This window comes from Oryctolagus cuniculus, chromosome 21 (genome assembly GCF_964237555.1).
Source record: "Oryctolagus cuniculus chromosome 21, mOryCun1.1, whole genome shotgun sequence".
NCBI lineage: Eukaryota > Metazoa > Chordata > Mammalia > Lagomorpha > Leporidae > Oryctolagus > Oryctolagus cuniculus.
In genome coordinates this window covers 1,971,234-1,995,163 of record NC_091452.1, presented here as the reverse complement: position 1 = coordinate 1,995,163, position 23,930 = coordinate 1,971,234, and the positions used below count along the sequence as shown (strand labels likewise).

The 23,930-nt window shown below is 55.7% G+C and overlaps 1 protein-coding gene across 11 annotated transcripts in view; it reads right to left on the bottom strand.

The window, feature by feature from the left end:
- The window catches only part of RIMBP2 (RIMS binding protein 2), a 205,985-nt gene that overhangs the window by 142,273 nt on the left and 39,782 nt on the right, over positions 1–23,930 (bottom strand). Inside the window, exon 1 of one of the 11 annotated variants that reach the window (XM_070065732.1) lies at positions 13,999–15,191. The exons of the other annotated variants lie outside the window; for them this stretch is intronic. The gene's annotated coding sequence lies outside the window, so the exon portion shown is untranslated. Of the gene's footprint in view, positions 1–13,998; positions 15,192–23,930 lie in introns of those variants that run through there. 11 annotated transcript variants of the gene reach the window in all.

Sequence of the window (23,930 nt, the reverse complement as noted above, 5' to 3'; positions counted from 1 at the left end):
GCAGCAGAGAGGGCTCCAGGGTGCAACCCACGGGCGTCTTACTTGAGGGTCTTCAGGGGGACCCACACTGCTCAGCAGCACACACGTGAACTAAGCGTGGCGGCCAGGAGGAGCTAGCTTTCCGGGGTACGTGGGGGAGCTGGACAAGCTTGGGGAGAGTCTGGTTGCACCGGCCAGCTTGCAGATTCCCAAGTGTTCTGGAACTCGGGGACACACAGGAAGTCCAACTCTCCCAGGAGGCCCCCAGGGCCCCAAAGCAGCTTGCCCAGGGAGTCAGCGACGCTCTCCAGGGCCCTGAGCCGCCCTTTGCCCACAACAGACTCAAGGGTGGGGCTCAGCCCGCTTGAGAACGACCATCTGTGCCCCTCAGTGCTCCCCCGATTAAGCCACCTCTTGTTGGAGCCTCACAAGGAGTAGGGCCCAATGTTCCACGTGATTGCCCCTCTTTTAAAAAATGTATGGCAACTGGCTGCACCACAGTCTTCCTCTGGCTCCCAGCTGGGCTGGGTCTAAGGGGCGTCACAGCTGGATCCTCCCACCTGTTCCTGTCAATAAACAGCAGGTGCCCTTCTTCCCTCATTGCCCCCCGCCCCGCCCCGCCCCGCCCCGCCCCACTCAGATCACCCAGGTGTAGGAACTGCTAGGCCCCGTCTGTCCATCACGGGGTCCCCTGCTCCCTGCAGCCCTCTTCAGAAAGAAATTCCTGCAAAATGCGTCCCCCAGTGGTGTTCAGAGGAAAACACTGCCTACAGCTTTACAGCGGGGGTAACCCTGACGTCAGAAGGCCAGCAGCACAAAGCACAGGCAAGGCTTTGTCACGAAAAGGCTGGAGGAGAGATGCTTTCAGCCATATCCGACTGCACGAGGAAGCCACGGCTCACGCAGATGGAAGGGACGAAGGCGCAAAGAAGGGAGGAGGCGAGGGTATTTGGGCTTCCGCCCAGACTTGAATCAGAGTGGAGTCTTCATGTAAAAGCCAGAAGTTAACAGCTTTCTTGTTCATGAAATTTCCATGTTAAACACACAACTTGCTCTGTAGCAAGCTACCTTCAAATTATCACACCAAGTAGGCAAAAATGGAAAAATGTTTTCCAATATGATCCCTTACGCCTTGTGCAGCAGGCACAGGCAACCCCTGCAAGTGCTGGAAACGGGAGAGCTGCGGAGACCGCTTCTCCTGGGGGCCCAGGTTGGGGTCATCGCTGGGCAGGACTGAGTGCCCCAAAGCACAAGCCCCGCCCAGCCCCGCCCCGCCCGACCGCGGCTTCAATGCACTCCCCCACCTGGAGACGTCAACCTTTCAACCCCCAGCGGTGAGCACCCCCGCAATCCGGCGGAGCCGAGCCAAGCCGAGCCGAGCCCGGGTCTGGAAGCCAGGGTCGGCCGGGATTAGCGCCTGCAAAACAGGAAACGCACGCGCAGGCTTCTCCCGACAGAGGCGTGTCGCCATGGGAACGACTCAGCCCGTTGCTCCAGGTTAAAAATTAAGCCCCACCTGGCCGGTGCTTCCCGGCCCCCACTGCTTCCTGACCCACTGCCCTTCTGTCTGCGGAGTGGTGGTCAGGGGCCAAGAGGTCTGTTGCCTGGACCCCAACTGGGATGGGGCTGCACCTTGTCAGGGAGGAGGGCCCATGGGTAACCACAGTTAACTGCCGGTCCTGGACAGATGCCCCCTCCGCACAGGCTCCGGCCTGGAGTCCAGCTCGCTGTAGCACAGCCGGGCGTGGAGGACTCCCAGGCCCCAGCTCAGTCTTGGGTCCAAGCTTGGAGAGGCCCGCAGAGGTCGCAGTCAAGGCACCCCTCCCCCAGCAGTGGGGGCAGCGCCAGACTGCTGCGAGGCCAACTCAACGATCAGACCCTGGATTTAGAAAGGTGGAGCAGGTGCACTCCTAGCCAGCCCAGGGCCAAGCACTGACGCCTAATTGACTGGCACCTGCCCCAAGACGCTAAGGTTCCCGGGCCCCGAGCCCTTCTGGTGGGTTCTTCTGAGATTTCCCAGGTTGGGGTCCTGGCCACCGAAGACCCCAGATGAGTGTGCTGGGGTTGTCTACACAGCAGAAATCCCGAGGCAGTGGGCACAGTGGTACAGTGGGCAGGCCTTGAGATGTCTGTGGGAGTGACCCAGACAGGCAGAGCACAGGTCTGGACAGGGACAGAGGTCATCCCACGATGAAGATGCCAGTTCCTTTCCCTCAGTCCCTTCGGGAGTGTGGCCGTTGTGGGGATCATGGCCGTTGTGGGGGCATGGCCGTTGTGGGGGCATGGCCGTTGTGGGGGCGTGGCCGTTGTGGGGGGCATGGCCATTGTGGGGGCGTGGCTGTTGTGGGGGGCATGGCCATTGTGGGGGGCATGGCTGTTGTGGGGGGCGTGGCCGTTGTGGGGGGCATGGCTGTTGTGGGGGGCGTGGACGTTGTGGGGGCGTGAACATTGTGGGGGCGTGGCTGTTGTGGGCAGCATGGCTGTTGTGGGGGGCATGGCCATTGTGGGCAGCCTGACTGTTGTGGGGGCGTGGCTGTTGTAGGGGCGTGGCTGTTGTAGGGGCATGGACGTTGTAGGGGTGTGGCTGTTGTGGGCAGCCTGGCTGTTGTGGGGGCGTGGCTGTTGTGGAGGCGTGGCTGTTGTAGGGGTGTGGACGTTGAGGGGAGCAGGACCAGTTGTGGGCAGTGTGGCCATCCTTCTGCAGGAACAACTTCAGATGACCGTGGAGGCCCTTGAGCTTGGCCCTAGCCCTGGAGGTGGCCCTGCTGGGAGAGGCGTGATGAGGGGTAGACCTGGGGTACCTGTGGGTGAGAAGCAGCACCCAGCAGAGACTGCACAGAGCTGTGCTGCCTTCCAGTCCACAGAGGTGTCCATCAAATGTGGAACCAGCACAGCCCGGGAACTGATCTGATTAGGGCTGAAGCCAACACAGAGGGGAAAGATGGCGTTTTCCAGAGACAGTCTAGCTCCTGGATCAAGCCATTCCTGAACTAGACCCCTGTTTCAAGTCAGTTAACTCCCTTTTGTACTCAGGCTAGTCCAAGCTGGCTCTGTGACATTTGGCAGCCAGAGACCCTGTGTGCTACCACAGACAGAGCAGGCCCCACACAGCCACACAGGAGCCGGGCACGTGTGCCTCCTGACAGACGCAGGGCAGCACGTGGGAGTCTCCCACCTGTCACCAGCACCGGGCCTCAGAACTGACAGAGGCCATTCCGTTTTGATTTGTCTACTTTACCAAAAAATTGAATTTGAATTGCATAATTGCTGAAGTCAGGAAGAGTAATGACATTAGGGCCATCTAGACTGGACATTTCTGCCCAAATCACATTACACCAAGACAGCCGGCCCTGGGGTCCTGACCGGATCCAGCCCCAGCAGCCTCCAGGGTCGCAGCGCCTGACCTGGCCCAGCCTTGGCCCTGGCCCGCGGCCACTGCCCACTGGTGCTGGTGCGATCCCCAGATCTGAGGCCCGAGCCTCTCGTCTCCATGCCAGTCAGCCACTGTCGTCTTCCCGTCCAACAAGCTTGGATCAGTGTGCCTCAGTGCACAAATACATTGGAAAGGGAGACCTTGTGTGACGTGACCCCTGTGAAACCACTGCTTAATGTGCTGCTTGTAGTTCTTGTCTAAAAAGCAATTGCAAACGCCAGCACCAACAACAATTCTACAGTCTCCTCCACTTACTACACTTTGGTGACAGCCACGGTCCAAAGTATTAACGGGGAAACATAGAAATAATTCACAATTTTTACATCACCTTTATTATGAGTTATTATGACTAATCTCTTAGTGTGCCTAATTTGTACATTAAATGTCATTAGACACACGTGTGCATAGGAAGACACACCGCATGGCCTCAGTTTCCAGCATCCATGGGGTACTGCTGAATTTTTCTCAATAAATGGAATCAAAGGCTGTGGCTGGGTGATGTGGAGTGCTTCTGTCTATTCTGTCACCTGTGGAACATTCTGGAAAACACGTGGTTAGTCCGTGGTTTAGGCAATGTCGTCCCCCAGCTGGGAGCCACGCAGATTAAATCGCTCCCTGGGCCTGCTCAGTGCTGGGGTGTCAGCTCGTGGCACTGGGTGGACAGCTGTTGCCCACCACTCCTGGGGGACGGGAGAGCAAAAGGACAGATGGCATGGACGAAGTTCCCAGATACCACGAGAGCCACGCCCTGCTTCTAAAGTGATTCCCCGTCTCGACAAATATTTGTCGAGCACCTCTGTGATGCACAGAGCGGGCCTGGACTGCACACACAGACGCAGAGAGCACAGGACTAAGAGCAGACCCGAGGCAACTGCACACGCGTGGCTGTGTCAGTAGCAGGTTATGGTGGACACCCGCCCCATGTTCCTGCCCGAGCACTTGCACAGATGTGTGCACATCTGCATGTTTCCAGCGAGGGCGTGCTGCGCTGCAGGAGTGCTGGTGACAGTCACACACGGACATGGCTGGTTGGTGAGCCAGGGGTCGTATGTGTGTGCGTCTGCATGCAGAAGCAGGCACTGTCAGCCCGAGGTGAGCAGAGCACCTGGGACCCCCAGGTCTCCAACTCTACACAAGCCAAACCATTTGCCTCCAGCACCTGCACTCCGGGCCTGAGGACTCCACGTGGCGAGGCCCATGCTGGCCTGTGCACGGGGCAAGCATGACGTGCTCAGTGCCCAGTGTGGACACGCCTCCAGAGCACCCAGTCAAGCAGACGTGAACGCCAGCTCCCCGCCCCTCCAGCAGGATGGCTCATGCAGCGTTGTGCAGTGGGACAGCCCCTCCCCTCCCCAAATCTCCTGGAATCGCTTCCCCAGCAGCTGATCTAGTTCAACACCTACCTTGGGCTTGCTTTGGGAGAGCCAAAGCCAAAAGCCGAAGCCAGGCTACTGCAGCTAAGCCCTGCCACTCGCAGAGATTCAAAAGCATGAGGTAGTGCAGCAATGTGTTAAGGTGGAAACAGCCGAGAAATGTTCCGCAGAGGGAAAGACGCTCATCTTACTTGTTAGGCAAGGAGACACTAAACCCAGAGGTGCAGAGGGGGCACGTATGTGCCTACACACACACACACACAGTGTATACAGACCCTCCATTCTGTGTCTGCATGTGTCTGATCATATACCAAGACTCTGGGTGTGTGGCTGCGTGTGTACCTGGCTGAGAATTCTGAAAAGAAATACCCAAGCAGCAGTAGTGATCAGCAGAAAGGTTAGGAACGGGGAAGTCCTGGGGGTTTCGGCATTTTACTCTGCACACCTTGGCATGATGAGATTTTCGTTCAGTGAGCACCTGCTGAAATCTGACAGGTAGACTGGTTTCATTCACAACTTCTGTGAAGGTGTTGTTGACCTCACTCATCCAACTCAGTCTGTGAGTGAATATTTTAGCGCTTTTTCCCGGGAGGGCCTGGACCCTGTTTGCAGGGGTGGATGCAGGCATGCAATCGGGGTGGGCACTGCAGACTTGCAGGTAACGTGCGGCAGTGATGAAGGCTTGGGGAGGCTAAGCCTCCAGTCCGAGGACACCGACAGAGAGCAGGCCTCTGCTCTGAGTGAAATGTGCAGCCCCCAAGGGTCTCTGGCTAGACCCCCTGTACTGAAAGGTCCTGAGGCTCTGTCTTTGAGTGCTCTACCCCTCGTGGTGAGATAATTCAACCATTCCACTCCCTCCCAGTGAGAACAAGAGCTAACTGTACATGCACCAGCTTAACGCTGCCTCTGCAAGCCCAAGCCGCCAAGTCTATCAGGAATGCTCGGCCATCCCAATGCAGGAACGACTCTCCCACACGCATCTCACTGGCCCTGGAGCTTCCGATTCCAGAACAACTGAGACAAAGACACATCAAGAAGTAATGATCCCTCAGACAACACGGCTACCTCTGCACCCTACAGGAGATCACCCAGATCCCTCAGCCGAGACAGAGCCTCTCGAAGCTGCTCCTGAACCATTCGTTCTTCCCAAGGCACGCGGATAAGGGATGTCCATCCCAGCACTTTATACCATGATACTGATGAGGATGAAAATGAAAGCATCTGGGAACATTGTCCAGGCAGCTCCTCACATCCAAGAACCCTGCCTGTGTTCACTGAGAGATGACCTGTGGCTCACGGCAAGGCAAACAATGGCACCAAGCATAAAGCCTGCATCTGAGGTGGCTGGACTTCCCTCCTGCCAGAGAAATTAATGCAAAACAGAAACTAGAGGGTTGCTTGTGAATTTAAGACTACAAAACACATACTGCTACATCTATGCCAACCACCACTACCACCATCATCACCACCACCACCACCATCACCACCATCATCACACTACCATAACCATCATTGCTACCATCACCATCATCATCATAATCACTACCACCATTATCATCACCATCATCATGATCACCAACATCATCACCACCACCACCATCACCATCATCACCACCATCATCACCACCATCATCACCACCATCACCATTATCATGATCACCATCACCACCACAATCACTACCATCACCACCATCATCATCACTACCACCACCATCACCATCATCACCATCATTACTACGATTACCATCATCACAATCACTACCATCATCACCATCATTACCACCACCACCACCACCACCATCACCATCATTACCACCATCACCACCACCACCACCACATCATTACCACCACCACCACCATCACCATCATCACCATCATCACCATCACCACCACCACCATCATCACCATCATCACCACCATCACCATTATTACTACAACATCATCATCACAATCACTACCATCATCACCATCACCACCATCATTATCACCACCACCATCATCATCACCACCACCACCATCACCACCATCATTATCACCATTATTACTACATCATCATCATCACAATTACTACCACCACCACCACCACCACCATCACCATCATCACCATCATTACCACCACCACCACCACCATCATCACCACCACCACCATCATCATCACCATCCTTACCACCATCATCACCATCATTACCACCACCACCACCATTACTACAATTACCATCATCATAACAATCACTACCGTCATCACCATCATCATCACCACCACCACCACCACCATCATTACCACCATCGTTACCACCATCACCATCATCACCACCACCACCACCACCATCACCATTATTACTACATCATCATCACAATCACTATCATCATCACCATCACCACCATCATTACCACCACCACCACCATCATTACCACCACCACCACCATCATTACTACAATTACCATCATCATCACAATCACTACCATCATCACCATCATTACCACCACCACCACCATCACCTCCAGCTCCACCAGGCCCATCATTATCGTGTCCTTCCTCCCACTGCCCCCCCACCATCACCATCACCACCATCATTACCACCACCATCATCACCACCACCACCATCACCATCATTACCACCACCACCATCATCACTACCACCACCACCTCCAGCTCCACCACCACCTCCAGCTCCACCAGGCCCATCATTGTCGTGTCCTTCCTCCCACTGCCCCCCACCATGGAGTCTGAGACTCAGGCTCCTCTCTTGCTGTCAGAAGCAGCCCAGGATGCCAACCCCAGGTCAAGGCACTGAAGACTTCATGACCACAATGCAGCTGGGACAATGCGGCAGTCAGCCGTTTGCGGCTGAAGAACCTGTCCGAAAGTCATCTATGACCACACGGAAAGCACTCCTGGTCTGTGTTCAGACCATGCCTCTGCACAGGAAGAGTCACACCAAACACTGCACAAGGCAACGCGTGAGCCGGCCTAGTTTCTCTCCTGTGCTCCTGCCAGCTACCTGCTGATTCTCCCATGTGTGGGTGTCACTCAGGTACCTCAAACTCAAAACTAGGCTTTGGTGCAAACATGAATGTGAATCTCCCCTCTTCTGATTCTCTTCCAATCTCTCTCATCTTAGGAAACAATACTGCCCCTCTGCCACACTGCTCATGCCAAAAATCCAGAGGTCCCATGTGTTGCCCACTTCTCACTCCCCCCAGGCAATTCCATAGCGACAGGCGGCAGGTCCTACTGCCCCCACACAACTGGACCTCTCCAGGAACCTTCAGTTGCACCACCCAAAACACCCTGGTGCGAAACCACCATTGCCACTCTTCTGGCCTCCCTCCCAGTCTCCTTATTCCCACATTTGCCTCTGTCTCCACTCAGGGCTTGGGGTGATGTTACAAGAAGATAAATATGGTCATGTCAACCCTCACAACTAAAATCGGTCACTCGTCCCCTGGCCACTGGTCTTAATATTTTAAATTAAAACCCTGGCCGGCGCCGCGGCTCACTAGGCTAATCCTCCGCCTTGCGGCGCCGGCACACCGGGTTCTAGTCCTGGTCGGGGCGCCGGATTCTGTCCCGGTTGCCCCTCTTCCAGGCCAGCCCTCTGCTGTGGCCAGGGAGTGCAGTGGAGGATGGCCCAGGTGCTTGGGCCCTGCACCCCATGGGAGACCAGGAGAAGCACCTGGCTCCTGGCTCCTGCCATCGGATCAGCGCGGTGCGCCGGCCGCAGCGCGCCGGCCGCGGCAGCCATTGGAGGGTGAACCAACGGCAAAAGGAAGACCTTTCTCTCTGTCTCTCTCTCTCACTGTCCACTCTGCCTGTCAAAAAAAAAAAAATTAAAACCCTAACATGGCCATAGAGTCCCCAGCAAGCTTCCTCGTCTATCTGATGCTCCAGGCACCCAGCTCTTCATGCACCCAGCTCGCTCCGACCCCTAGGCCTCTGCACTGCCATCCCCCATGATGCTGCTGTGTCCATGAAGGCAGACCACTCTGTCCTCCCCAACTAATGGTCATGATAAGCATGTTTTTAATGAATTGGTGAACAATGGCAGAACAGACACGGCCACGCACTGACACGGGAGAAAGCACAACTTACTACAGGTTCCACCGCTGGGCCCTGGGCCTCAGCACCAGGAGTGGGGATTCCTGGTGGACCTTCCAAGGCTGATCTGGTCAGATCTGCCGTGCACACACAGCTTCAGGTGAGCTGGGTCATTTCTACACTGTGGTCAGATCCAACATCTACACCTGTGGCTTCAGACGCACTGGGTTATTTCTACACAGGAGGAAGAAGCACACTTTCTCTGTCACAGAACCACCTGTAAGAGTCTCTACTGCCTCTTTCTCTCTCTGTCTCTCTCTCTCTCACTGTCCACTCTGCCTGTCAAAAAAAAAAAAAAAAAAAAAAGCCGGCGCCGCGGCTCACTAGGCTAATCCTCCGCCTTGCGGTGCCGGCACACCAGGTTCTGGTCCCGGTCGGGGCGCTGGATTCTGTCCCGGTTGCTCCTCTTCCAGGCCAGCCCTCTGCTGTGGCCAGGGAGTGCAGTGGAGGATGGCCCAAGTGCTTGGGCCCTGCACCCCATGGGAGACCAGGAAAAGCACCTGGCTCCTGGCTCCTGCCATCGGATCAGCGCGGTGCGCCGGCCGCGGCGGCCATTGGAGGGTGAACCAACGGCAAAGGAAGACCTTTCTCTCTGTCTCTCTCTCTCACTGTCCACTCTGCCTGTCAAAAAATTAGAAAGAGTCTCTACTGCCCCTCTCGCCTCCTCCATGACTCGAAGGCGGGACAGATGGGGTCGTGCTTATCATCGTCCAGTTCAGAGCACCAAGGGCTGAGAGTCGGGTTGGAGACCTGATTCCTGGTCCTCCCAGCCTGAGACTGTCCTTCCTTTCTATCAAATGTCCTGGAGTAGAAGATGCCCCTCAACACAGCTCTTCGGGCTCTCTGAGTGGTGTCCCAAGGTCTGGCTCTGCCAGGGAAATGAGTCAGGGCTAATCACACAAGTTAGACGATGACAGCAAGGGCAGAACTGGGCACACAAGTCAGCATCCAAGCTCGCACGGGAGGTGTCCTTAAAAATAAAAACACGACTGACAGACACCCAGTGCATGACACCGAGAGTTATTACAGGTCAAACCAATTAACAAAGATCAATGTAAAAACCAACAGGCACACTACACATAGCAAACACGTACAGAATTCCCAATAGGCCAACAAATCCTTCCGAACAGAAATTCCCATGCATCAGCAGATCTTCAGGTTGACATTAACAGTCAAAATATCTGAGCTTCTTTTACTTCGGTTTTAGTTTGCTTAAAAAGAGGGGTGGGTGTTAAAGGCCTTAGAATCACACAGTAAGAAGATAAATTGAATCTCCTTGGATTTCACCAAGAAGGTCACAAGTTTCCTGAGTCCCCATCAGCCCATGTGGTGGGTGAGCAAAGAGTGGACGAGGCTCCTTCCCAGGCCAGTCTGCTTGGCCAAGGCACAGCGTGTTCCAGTTCCGTGAACATTTGCTGGGCACCTGCCCCAGAAGCCCTGGCAGGTGCCAGGCCCGAGGATAAACAACATCGAGGCCTCCCAGGACCCCACAGTCCGGCAGGGAGGGCCAGGACACGTGTGTGTCATTTTCATTCACGCTGGAATTTAATAAGATTTAGACCGATGCACAGGAAATGGGAAGGGAAGATGTCTAGACAGGAGACGGAGGCTGTCTCCTGGAGACATCAGTGACAGAACGCAGGACGCAGGGGCGTCAGGGAGAGGTCCAGTCAAGGGCAGGGCACAGAGGAAACAGTGGCACCTGCGTGGACGCCCTCCCCACTCCCACGGCATACTGCAGGTGGACACACCCTGCGCCAGCCTCAGCCTCCCAGGGGACTGCAAACATCATCTGGGTAGACAGGCAGACACCGTTCTGTGCGCCCCCACCCCATGTTGACACTGGGAGCTTCCACAGCGGCGTCCAGTTCCCCGCAGACGCTGGAGTGAGCCCACCGCAGCCCCGCCCAGGACGTCCGCTCAGCTGCCAAGACTTCGCTCCGAAACCAAACACTGCGCCAAGGATCGCTCGACGCATTTTTACAGAACCTCTACTGTGGAGAACTGAAGTGGAAGGACACGAAAATAAAACTCAGAAGCCACCATGAAAGCAACCAAAATAAATTTCTAGAAACTCTAACAAGTATCCTCAGAAGGCATCTGAGAACCAAGAACCAGACGCCATAAAGGGATCCATGAGGAACCAAAATAAATAAATAAACAAATAAAACTCTCGTGAATGAAAAGGAGTTGCTGAAATGAAAAATTTTAATGGCAGATGTGGAAGCAGCATTAAGGAAATCTCCAAAGTGACAGAAAGCATTAAGAAAAAAGGGACTTTCGAGAACACTCCAGCAGGTCCAACTTTGCCAATAAGACTTCCAGAAGGAGGACGCGGAAGGGAAGCTGTTGGAGAACAGAAGAGCTTTTCCCAGACGCGAGGTCTCCGGTGTGCTCTGCAGGTGGGCAGACAGACCCACGGCAAGGAGCACACGCGATTACACGCTAACGAAAGCAAGGATCCTGCCTTCCTCCCAGGCTGGAGACAAGCGGGGGCTGCTCCCAGGAATCAGGATGGGTGAGGCCTGAGCCTTCTCTCCCTGAGAGCCAGCAGGGGCTCAGATTCCAAGCGCCATTTCCGGCTTAATATTGCATCCCCAAACAAGCTGTCAATCAGTGTGAGGGGGAGGGCGAGACCTCACACCCCTTCCCCGGGATGCACGTCCTGAGAAACGTCTGGAAGATGCTCCGCAGCAAAACGTCAGAACAAACAAAGGAAGGGGAAACCGGAGTCCCAGAGACCGCAGCTCCCACCTGCCCAGCGCCAGAGGAAGGCGCCACGCTGCCCGCCGGGCCCTGGACTGCACAGCAGCGGCTGTGAACAAGCAGGCTTCCTAGGGAGGGAAAGAGGAGACTCAGGAAAAGCTTCTGTGGTCAAAGCCGGGTGTTTTAATACGTGGGCTGCAAGACACAACTGAACGCAAGGCGACCCCGGGCAAACTCACGAGGCTGTCCTCGCAGCTGGCGGGACGCACCGAACACGGTAAACGCTAATGCCTGGCTTGATTCGAGAAGCAATTTCACCGTGTGTGGAAGTCCAGGAGGGGACCTTCACGTCCCGCAAGGCACCCCCACCTCAGCACTGCGACGCCTCGGGCCAGACCCCTCTGGGTGGGGCTGCCCTGGGTGCTGCAGGACGCTCAACAGTGCCCCTGCCAGGAGCGGCCCTGGACACCGGTCACCGCTGTGGAGAACCACTCTCCTACCCTCTCGGAAGGTGCTTGTTTAGTATGATCTAGCTAACACCCCGGAGAAACCACTAGGAGAGTGAAAAGTGAGTCGAAGGCCCTGGGCACAAGGAACGAAAGCAAGAGCCAGCTGCGCCCGAGCACCTGCGCCCACCGCAGGTTTGTAAATTACGCACACGCACTTTCAAGTTCAACAAGATGTTCGGAGCACAAGAGAAGGTGTGTTTACCTCGCGTTAGGAACCCACTGACGCCTTCATGGAGAGAGTGTGTCTCAAAAGAGACCTGTGCCTTATTCCGCTAGCTCATCTGACACGCTTATGTTCTTTTTGCTAAAGGACATGAGGCCAACAGCTACCGGGTAAGAACACGTTCACAAAACTCTATGCATCATCCGAAACCTGATGTCACACCCCTGGTGGACCTGCAGCACCATGGACAGGGCTGCCAGACACCACGTGGCCACGGGGGCTGAGGGCACAGTGCACACAGCCAGGTGCCCTCTTGCGAGGTCCCTGCCCGGCAGGGGGCACTTCCTCGTGCCAGCCAGCCACCTTCTTCTAAGATAGATCACCAGCAACACACACCGTCTCCCAAGCTCCTCTCGGAGAAAGTAAGAGGAACAGAAAGAAGTCATGATAACCTGCACATTACGTGAATCTTTCCCTTATGCTACAAAAGAGAAAACTATTTCAGGCAGGACATGATTCCCAGCTTTGCAGTGTGCCCTGTGAATCCTGGGGGTCCCTGGCTCTCCCACAGCCCGCTCTGTGCGTCCCCGGGGATGCGCCTTCCCCCCCAGCCTCCGGCCTCGGCTCTCGCCGGCTTCCCCAGGCTCTGTCTGCCCAGGCCAACTGCAGAGCTCCTCGGTGATTGGCAAGCGCGGGAAACAGCTCTGCCGGGTTCATGGGAAGTAGGATTATTATTAATTCAAAAGTGGTCCAGCAAGATGATGCCTTTGAGGGGCTGTGCCCAATCGAGCCTAATGATTCTGCGTAAAAGGGAGCAGAGAGCTCAGATACCACTTCACACAAGGTTTTAATTAACAGAGCTGTTTAGGCGGAGAGGGGAACGGCAATGATTAATTGATGTGCATTTTATTGCCGCCATCAAATGCCAAGCAGCATAACACGCCGACCACCTGCTCCACCACACAGACGCGCTCACCACGAGCTCAGCGTCAGTTCTGCCACCACCAGGGGAGATCTGGTTGCTTCCGTTTGCCACACGGTCCTCACCACCCAGAACACAGAGGAACCTCACATTCCCCCACAGTCTTTAGCTGATATGGGACGCGTACAAGATAAAAGTGCTGTTAGCATATCTGTAGTCTAATCACATTCATTACCTAGAATCCTCGGGATGCGCTCTCGCCTGCCAGCCTTAAAGCACTGGAAAATGTTGCCCGAAAAAGCAACACAAACGGAGCAAGAGGAGAAATTTCCACTTGAGACGTGGTGACTTTGAATGTCTGCTGTCCTAAACACCAATTATGTGGCGCTTCAATCAGCAACACCAAGCTCATTTTTCAAAGGGACCGGTGATTCCCTGAGGGAGGGACCCAAATGGAAACCCCAGCCCCACAGGGGCCAGAGTCAGGCGGCCTCCTGCCTGGAGCCACATCAGCTCAGAGGTGCCGGCTCACCGTTTACCCAACCAACAGAGCCTCGGCACAGCTTGGTGCTGGCCAAGTGCCTACAGCATAACCGTGGTGGTGGAAGGCACAATCAAAACCCTGAGGTTCTGAAGCCAGGGATTATCTGCCCTGCCCTCTCCCCCAGGGCTGAAAGCAGCCCCTTCCCTTCCTGGTCCTGAGAGCGCTTGAGCTCCAACCCGTTGAATCCGGGGGGACGACTGTCCCGTCTCACTGTCTGAGCCGTCTCATCAACTCATCAGGTTCTTCCCCACCCCAAAAGCAGGTACTCACAGGACACTGGGGTCTGGTCCCGAGCCTTAGACCAGCCGGGGCGCCAGCCAGCAGAGCCGCTTGTGCCTGGAGGACGCCGCCTCTCCTGGCCTCTGATGCCTGGCTTGGCGTGGCGCTGGCAGACTGTTTACTTATTCATGGACTGCCCGGCGGCCAGGAGCTGCTTTGTGTCAGCTGAACAGGGCGGTAATTCAATCTGCAAATGGGAGCCGCAGGGCGTGGACGCCTGTCGCTGCGAGTCACGGGGAAGGGCGGCCGGGAAGACTTGCTGGGAGAGGAGCAGTGTCTGAGGGCGCTGCCCTCCCCACCCCAGATCAGCTCTGCTTGCAGTGCCCGACGCAGACAGAATCACACGCAGGGCCGGATCCTCGGGGAGGCACCCGGGACGCAGGCAGTGCCGCCTGCTCTCTGGGGCCCCCAAGAATCAGATGGGGTGGGGGAGCCCGAGGGAAGAGACTGTCCACATGAGGCACTGCTGTGGTTTAGCGTTTTCTGTGCATTATATCTCACACAACCCACCCGGCCCAGAGTCTCCCACTGTGGCATCTGACCACTGGCCCCTCTGACCACACATACCCCGGGCCTGCCTCACAGCTGCAGCACCCCAGGGCCCACCCCCACATCACAGCTGCCGTGCAGCCAAGATCCTCCCCTCCCAAAGGACAGCCCTTCCTAGCTGCCAACAAACCCCTTCAACTTTTCAGTGACTACGGTCACCCTGCACCTGGAGATGATAGACTCTTCCGAGGCCAGGAGGGGTGGGTAAAGAGAAATTGGAAGACAGTCCCCAAAATATAGACCCCTGTTGCTCAGCCAGCAGTCTCTGACCTGGGCTGGGAGCCCATGGCACACAACAGGTGAGGACGAGAGCGGGCAGGCAGACGCCCTCTGCCCAGCCCCACCTGCCTTGCTAGTAGGGGAGACAGTGTCCCGGGCAGGCGTGGGGCAGCAGTCCAGTTCCACCTGTGACACCTGCACCCCGTATCAGAGTGCCCGGGTTGAGTCCCAGCCATTCTGCTCACCATCCAGCTTCCTGGATGCACACCTAGGCGGCAGATGATGGCGCAAGCACGTGGGAGACCCAGATGGAGCTGCTGGCTCCTGGCTTTCACCTGGCCCAGCTCCAGCTGTTGCAGGCATTTGCGGACTGAATCAAAAGATGGAAGACATTCTCTCCCCTCTCTCTCTCTCTCTCTCTCTCTCTCTCCCTCCTTCCTTCCCTCCCTCCCTCCTCTCTCCTTTTCAGATAAGAAAATACTCCTCTTATTTGGTGACTTTGGTCAGTATTTCGGCACTGCACAGACCTTGAGAAAATCGGGTTTCTTAGCACATCAACCTGCCATGGGGAGTGTGACCTCTGCACCCACCCCCACCTCCTTGAGATAAGCACACCAGCATGTTTGCTACCGTGTGCTGTATGAGTAGCTCGTGCTTCACTCCAGCAGCGTCCAAAGCACACAAACCCCAACATTCTGTCTTGATTGCCCAGCGTCTCCCCACGCCAGCACACCTGGAGGCGGTCCTGTTTGGGAGAAGCCACTCGTGAGGCTCCTGGGGCCCAGCGATGTGGCCCAGCTGCCACCTGAGGTTAAGCTAGAGCCTGTGACTGCGACACCGACATCCCATACTGGAGTGTTGGCTTGAGTCCAGCTGCTCCACGTCCAGTCCAGCTCCCTGCTAATGTGCCTGGGAAGGCAGTGGAAGACGGCCCAAGTCCTTGGGCCCCTGCACCCACTGGGAGACTCATTTGGAATTCCTGGCTCCTGGCCTCAGCCTGGCCCCACCCCAGTTGTTGTGAAAATTTGGGGAGTGAAACAGCAGATGGAAGATCTCTCTCTCTCTCTCTCTCTCTCTCTCTCTCTCTCTCTCTCCCCCTCTCCTTCTCCCTATCACTTTGACCTTCAAATAAATAAATAAGTATCTTATAAAAGTGCTCTCCTGGGTAATCCCAATGTCCCTTGATGGGGAACAGATAAACAAACAGTGGTACAGTCATACAATGGAACAATTCAGTACCAAAAAAAAAAAAGGAGCTATCAAACCACAAAAAGACAGAGAAAACTTTAAATGTACGTCACTCTGCGAAAGAGGCCAGTCTGGACAGGCTGTGCCTGTGTGGCTTTCGCTCTGTGATGTCCTGGGAAAGGCAAAACTGTGGAGACACAAAAGACCAGAGGTTGCCTGGTGGGGGGGGGGGGGGATGAGCAGGTGGGGCATGAGGGTTTGGGGGCAGGGCAGCTGTTCTGAGTCTGTACTGGTGGACACGTGTGTCCAACCCAGAGGATGCCCAACACAGAGCAAGCCCCAGTGTGGGCCGTGGATCTCAGGCAGCAGCAAACTATCGATATCTGGTTGGCACTGATGCAAGATGTGAGTGACGGGGCCAGCATTGTGGCACGGTGGATTGAGCTACCACTTACAATGCTGGCATCCCATATGATCACTGGTTCAAGTCCCAGCTGCTCCAGTTCCAATCCAGCTCCCTGCTAACACACCTGGGAAAGCAGCAGAAAATGGCCCCAGTGCTTGGGCCCCTGTATGGGTAGAGTTCCTGGCTCCTGGCTTTGATCTGGCCCAGCCCCCTCTGTTGTTGCCATAAAAATAAATAAATGTATAAAAAATAAAAGATATGAGTGATAAGGAAATGGGGGGGGGGGAGCCTGGGAGAGGTTCACAGGAACTCTGCACTCTCATCATTTCTTCTGTAAGCCTTTTTTAAAAAGTCTAATGATTTATTAAAGATGTATTTGTTTATTTAAAAGGCAGAACTACAGAGAGGCAGAGACAGAGGCAGAGAGGGAAAGAGAAAGGTCTTCCATCTGCTGGTTCACTCCTCATATGCCACGATGGCTGATGCTGTGTCCCATACGGATGCTACTTTCCCAGGCCATAGCAGAGACCTGGATTGGAAGTGGAGCAGCCAGGACTCGAACCAGTGCCCATATGGGATGCTGGCACTGCAGGCAGTGGCTCTAGCCGCTAAGCTACAATGCCAGCCCCAAGTCTAACAATTTTTTAAACCTGACCCAAAAGGTACCTCGCCCCTTTAACCACTGTTCTTTGGTGCAGGACCAGGGACTTCCCCCCATCACATGTGGCGGTCATTCTTGGATCCAAGGAGAATGGACACACTACGAGGCCAGCGTGTGGGACGGCGCCCGGCTTTGCACTGTTTGCGGAACACGGATTTTACTTCTTGTGCTTCCCTTGGCCGTGAATGGCAGAGCATTAACGAGCGAAAATTGAAAGCCGAGATAAAGCCTCCCCCAGGAAAAGCCGGCAGGCGGCTCCACTCTCCAGGGACGCCAGGCAATGGACTAACTCCGGAGTACGGAAAGCATCAGAATGGCTGAGCGCGAACCTGGCGTGGGCAGGAGCCCCAGCTTCCCGGCACTTCTGCTCGGGGATACGAGACCCACGGGGGCCCGGCCAACTTTCCCCTGGGGCTGGACCCGCACGCTTGCCCAGATCACCCGTTCTCCTGCTCCAGTCAGCTTCTGGGCTGAGAGCCCCTAGCTAGTGCCTGAGAATTCAGTGGAGCAGAAAGCAGGAATCAAGCGGTGACCACGCTGGTCCTGGAGTGGCCCAGCCTTAGGGTGCCACATTCTGCCGTGTGGCCACAGGGCTGAAGGGACAGGGGCCTGAGTGCGACTGTGCCAGACCTGGACCCCCAAGACCCACAGCTGGTGGTGGTGGCAGCAAACACAGACCCCGTGTCCCTTAGCACCACACTGATCCACACCCTCACCCTGTAACTAGGCCCCCGTGTGCCCATCACACGGAGTAGAACACTGAGACCAACAGAGCTCAAGTGAGGCATCTAAGGTCCCACTTGTGACCAGCAGAGCCAGGGCTCACTGTCTCTGGAGCTAAAGCCGAGCTTCTGACCATTGCCTCCCTCTGCCCCCGTAGGGGTCCCAGGGGCTTGGGGTGCAGGCTGTGAGACAAGGGCCGACTTAGAGAGAGATCCCAGGTCCTTCCCAGTGTGTCCCCAACAGCAGCCCAGAGCTCAGGAAGGGCACCTCGGTGTTGGGAGGGGTCCAAGTCCAGCCTCCACCACCACACGGTGCCAAAAGCATTTTAACCGGCAGCATCAGCCAGCGCCCGTCCGTCCTCTCCCAGGTTCCACTCAAGTCTCACAAGCAGCCCTAGAGTGACAACCTTGGGGGCCACGCCCCGTCCGGGTCTCCTCAGGTGGCAGGTACCCAGCTCTGGGCTGGGGCCTCACCCACAGGCCACCTGCCTTCCACAGCGGGGAGGGTGGAGACGCCGCCGTGCGTCCCTCGTAGGTTTAGGATGGGCAGCGGTCACACTCTTTCTCTCTGGAATTATGTGGGCAAGCACGGAGCCTAGGGAAGATGTCTGAAGCCGTCTGGTGACTGCAGAGTCCACTTTAGCTCAGAGAGAGGAGGAGGAAAGACACCATGGCCTGGTAGATGCCATTCGGTCCCTGGACCAAACGTGCCTGACGCCACCTCATCTCAGGACCGGCCAGTTATCTGAATGGACTTGTGGGCACCCTTTTCATATTCCAGCCGCTTTGAGACATAGCCCCTGGAGCAGGAGCCCTAACCAACAGGTTCCACAAGCTGCGGGGGTCTTCCTTGCCCACCCACGTGGATTCACTAGCGCCCCCTTCAGTCCCTGACTCTGTCTGCACCCCAAGCTCTTGAAAAGGAATGAAAAGGCCGATGAACGCGCTTCGTACTTCACCCGCGCGTGAGATCCGCGAGCGCGGAGGCCTGTCCGCAGCTACATCAGAGGGGAGGAATCTGTCCACTGCTCCGAACGAGCTTCTCTCCCTGTTTCATCCTCGAAGCATTCCTTTTTGGGCCTGCTTTTCTGGGGTCAAAACCACGCATGTCACAACCAGAATGACAGCGGCTCTTAGAGGCAACAGGACTGTTGGAAGCCTGGAGTTCTACACACAGACCTCGGTCGTGAGATGGGGACGCCCCGTCTAAAACAGAGTTGCCCAAAGCCAGAGTGAGAAGGACCCTTCGGGGTCGTCGACCCAAGAACAGAAGGGGTGGGTGTCTGGTGCAGCACAGCCCGTTCAGGAGAGCCTGGATTCAAAGCCCGGCTACTCCACTGCGGACCCAGCTTCCTGCTGACGCACAGGAGTGCCTGCCACCTACCTGGGAGACCCGGATGGAGTTCTGGGCCCCTGCTTCGGGGAGCGAGCCAGTGAACAAATGTCTCTCCCCCCCTCCCAACCACCACCTTCAAATAAAATGAAAGGAAATTTTAAAATTAAGAACAAGAACAAGGAAAGCGATGTCTAGGGCTCCACAGCATATCAAAGGTTACAACTCACACTTGGAGTCAAGAGTCAGACCCTAGGGCTGGCCTTGCAACCTGGTGGACTAAGCCGCTGCAAGTCCCAGCTGCTCCACTTCTGATCCAGGTCCCCACTAATGTGCCTGGGAAAGCAGCAGAAAATAGCCCAAGTCCTTGGGCCCCTGCCACCCCTCAGGAGACCCAGACGAAGCTCCCGGCTCCTGACTTCAGCCTGACCTGGTCCCAACCATTGTGACCATTTGGAGTGTGAACCAACGGATGACAAAATCTCTCTCTATGCGCCTATCCCTCTCTCTCATTAACTCTGCCTTTCATATAAACAAATAAATCTAAAAAAAAAAAAAGTCGGACCCTAGTGCAGTCAGCACGTAAGGGTGTGCCAGGCACTAGCGAGGATGTCCAATGGCCTGTGAGGGTGATGTCGCGTCAGCAGCAGAACCTGCCCCCCAGCCCCGTCTAGAGGGCCTGCCTTGGACTGTGCGACCCTCATGGCACAGACACAGGCACACACACCCCTCATACCCGAGAGGACAGACAGGTGTGCACAGGCGCACGCACACCCCTCGCAGGCCATCACCAGAGGTGAACACTGATTTTCACAGAGCAGGCACATCACTATTATTGCCTCAGTTCTCACACATCTACGTTCTGTCAACACTCGATGTAAATAATAACAGATAAAGAAAACACCCTCCAGGTGCGTTTGTGCACTGCCCGGAGAGGAGAGACGCCAACTCTCAGTCACCGTCACTGCCCAGCCTTCAAGGCCTTACGATCGTCCTGCACGCAGAAATTCCACCTCCAAACTTGACCTCCAGGATGACGAGACACGGCTGAGCTGTCTCATCTTTCAGAATTACACACATATACCCACTGGAAATAAAAGAAAATTGATGCAGAAAATACAAACGACTGAAGACCCCCGTCTGTGTATGTGTCCTAAGTCCTAGCAAAACAAGAATCAAGCTATACGGACCACGTGTCACCCATGACGATCTGGGTGGGATGTGTTTATGGGTGACTTAAATTTTCTGTACATTGTTTTTTGTGCTTTTGAAGAATTTCTGCAATGAATATGGTACTCTATTAATCAAATAAAAACTGGTATCTAAAATTACCATAATTTGGAGCGGAACAAACACACACCGTAATTTTCACAGCACGAGTTAAACACTGTGGGACCCCGAACGCCACTCTGATGGCTGCTCCTCAGCAGAGCGGGTGCCGTGATCCTCAGCCCCTACGACTCGGAGGCACGGGAGCAGAACGGGTCTGGTCCTCTGCCCCCACAGAGGCCGTGAGGCCTGCTGGACAGTGGGGAGGGGGTGGTGGATGAGGAAGCAGCCGGAGCGGCCAGAATCCTGTGTGCTGAGGGTGCGGCGAGGCACCAAAACATGGCTCCTGCTTGAGGAACAGGTCAGCGAGGCCTCCTGCTTGCGGGCAGCCGCCGCACAGACACTCAGGCCCCTTCCAGCCAGGGCTTCTCTGACCCCGGGCCCTCCCCAACCTCCCTGTGCGTCCTGCAGGCGGCTGAGGAGGGGCTGGGTCCGCTCCCTGCACACCGCTTCACCTGCTCCAAGAGCTGCTGGGAAAAGACCTGCGCCCAGCTGGTGGCTGGGAAGGTTGACTGGAGAGTGGGGAGGCGGGCGGTGGCAGGAAGTAGCTGAAGGGGACAGAATTCGGGCAACAGAGAGACCCCCAAGCCGTGGGCCGCTCATCCTGAGAACCCCTCCAGCCTGGGAAGCTTGACTCCCCACCCCCAACTCAGCAGATGACTAAGACAGCAACCTCGTGAGGGAGGGTCCAAGGCCCAGCTACCCCTTCCCCAGAAGCACCGACGCTCTCCCTCAGCGGCTGCCACACCAGCGGGGTCAGGTGGACCCTGAGAAGCCCCCACACTCCCACCCACAGGCTCGGGAGAGGCTGGAGCTGAACCCGGCCTTCAGGTGAGACTCCAGGAGCAGACGCTCTAAGACGCCCAAAGAAGGGGGCATGGGAGGAGCCTGGGAAGCCGAACCCCACACACAAAGACACGGCAAGCGAATGCAGCTCGAGGAGACCCGAGTACCTGGCAGGCGGGCAGGGACGGGCACTGTGGCTGCTGCTCCCCGCACACCAGAGCAGGGGTGCGTGTCCTGGGCAGGCAGCGCCTGTCCTGTGGGTGCGCCCCTCCCCCAGAGAGCTGCTGGTAACACGGCATCCGTGTGGTTTGTTGCCCTGGACAGCCTCCGGCGTGGCACCGCCTCACCGACAGCCAGCGTCTCCCGGCCTCACTCTCACCCCGTGCTTCAGCCGGGGACCCATGGGGCACACGTGACCCAACACAGGGGCTGCTGTCTGCAGCGCTCTGGTTCCACTCCCTCCATGGCACGCACCAGCACTCCCCCATCTCAGCATGTGGAGTCCGCTATGGAAACATCCAGAACACGGTGCTTCTAAGTAAGAACGCCGACCTCAACCCTTTGCCCAGGAAAGCTCGAATTTACTGTAACCGTCAGAGGCCCCCTTGCCAGCAGTGCAGTAAACATGAGGGGGTTCGGTTGCTTTCTGGGGGTAAAGGGGAGCAACAGGGGAGTCATCCCCCCAAAACGAGCAGTTAGTTTTGTGGCTTAAATTAGGCCTGTGCCCTAAATCCATCCTGATGGACGCAAGTCTGCAGACCTCGGAGGACAACACCAAAGGCTTCAAGCTGTGCTTTCCTGAACAAAAAGTTCCGCCACCTTAAGAAAAAAAAAAAAAAAAAAAACCTGCTCTGTAAATGTCATGGGGAGGATGCTGGGCGGAGGCGGGAGAGCGGCAGCCAGTCTGAGGGAGGAGGCTTGTCAGGGACGGTTTTCAGAGGGGATCATGGCTTCAGGCTCAGCACTTTTCCAGTTCATTCTGCAGGGGGCACACAGGCTCTCACCCCGCTGCCGGCCACAGGGCGCAGGGGGCCTGCGTGAGGGGCAAGCATGGGTGCTGGGGAAGTCGGGTTAGGAGAGTACGGTCACAGGGAGGTGTAGGGGCCACTGCGGACGGCAGGAGGGCGCTGGCCAATGTGTGCGGAATTGTCCCCACAGACCAGGCCCATCTTGGCCCTGCAGGGTGTGGGACCTCACTGCACCCTCTCCACCCCCGCTGAGCAGGTCACCACGCCCCCCTGCACAGACCGAGGGCTGTAAGCCACATGGGTGGGGCATCATAGCAGGAAGCAGAGGGGCCTGAGGCATCACCAGGCCCTGAAGCTCACTGCACTCTCCTGCCCAGCACGGTGGCCCAGGGCTGACAGAAAGGCACACAGCAGGTGTGGGGAACCCAGCAGGTGCGGCTAAAGGAAAGCTGGAAACAAATCACCTCTGAGCTGGGCCCCTTTCTCCCTGTTGGTCCCCGAATGGAGCCCCTTTCTCCCTATTGGTCCTCGAATGGAGCCCCTTTCTCCCTATTGGTCCCCAAATGGAGTCCCTTTCTCCCTATTGGTCCCCGAATGGAGCCCCTTTCTCCCTATTGGCCTTGGAGCTGGGCCCCTTTCTCCCTATTGGCCTTGGAGCTGGGCCCCTTTCTCCCTATTGGCCTTGGAGCTGGGCCCCTTTCTCCCTATTGGCTTTGGAGCTGGGCCCCTTTCTCCCTATTGGTCCCTGAATGGAGCCCCTTTCTCCCTATTGGCCTTGGAGCTGGGACCCTTTCTCCCTATTGGCTTTGGAGCTGGGCCCCTTTCTCCCTATTGGTTCCCGAATGGAGCCCCGTTCTCCCTATTGGTCCCCGAATGGAGCCCCTTTCTCCCTCCTGGCCTCGGAGCTGGGCCTCTTTCTGTGTCGAGAATCAGCCCTTTGCGACCACCCTGAGAGTGTCTCTGACTCTCACTTATGAATCCGACACTGGAATTTAAAGTCTCTGGATTGCTGCTCTTTCAAACAAGAGTAGAGGCACCAGCTCCACTCTTCAGAGAGAAGCCCCACACCTTCACCCTTATCAGAACTTTTGGGAAGCTTCTCACTGCAAGTAATGTGTTCAGGAATTTAAAACACTTTATCTTATACAATAAAAAAGGACAGGCCTTGGGAGTGATTCATGGTACTGCTATTTGCTAATCATTTTCTGCCTTTTCTCCCTATTCACTTTTCTATTCTGCTTCGTTAGTCTTCTAGTTTCCAGTGTTAACTGCTTCCATTAATTTTTTGATAGTCTTTTATAAAAAATATCTAAAGCTACGTATTTTCCTTTGAGTGTAGCTTTGGCCCAGTCTTGGTACAAGCGGACAGTTGGTATCTGGAAACTGTGATCTGTTGGCCAAATCTGCTCCGACCCAGCTCCGCTCTGGTGAGTACTTACTGGGACACAGGCACACTCACTTTTTACACACTGCCTGGGGCTGCGAAGGGTTAGGAGCTGTTTACAGATGCCACAGCTTGCAAAGCAGAACACAGTCACCACCTGCTCTGTCCATAAGTCTGCTAGACTGTAAAGTCCTTGCCTTTACTCATTAATTTTCTATTAAATTTCTTATTGACATGACAGCTGTACATATTTCCTTGTCCTTGATTTCTAATTCTTTTCTTAATGCTATTTTTGCTCACAGGTTTTTTTTTTTAAGATTTATTTATTTACTTGAAAGTCAAAGTTACACAGAGAGAAAAAGAGAGGCAAAGAAAGAG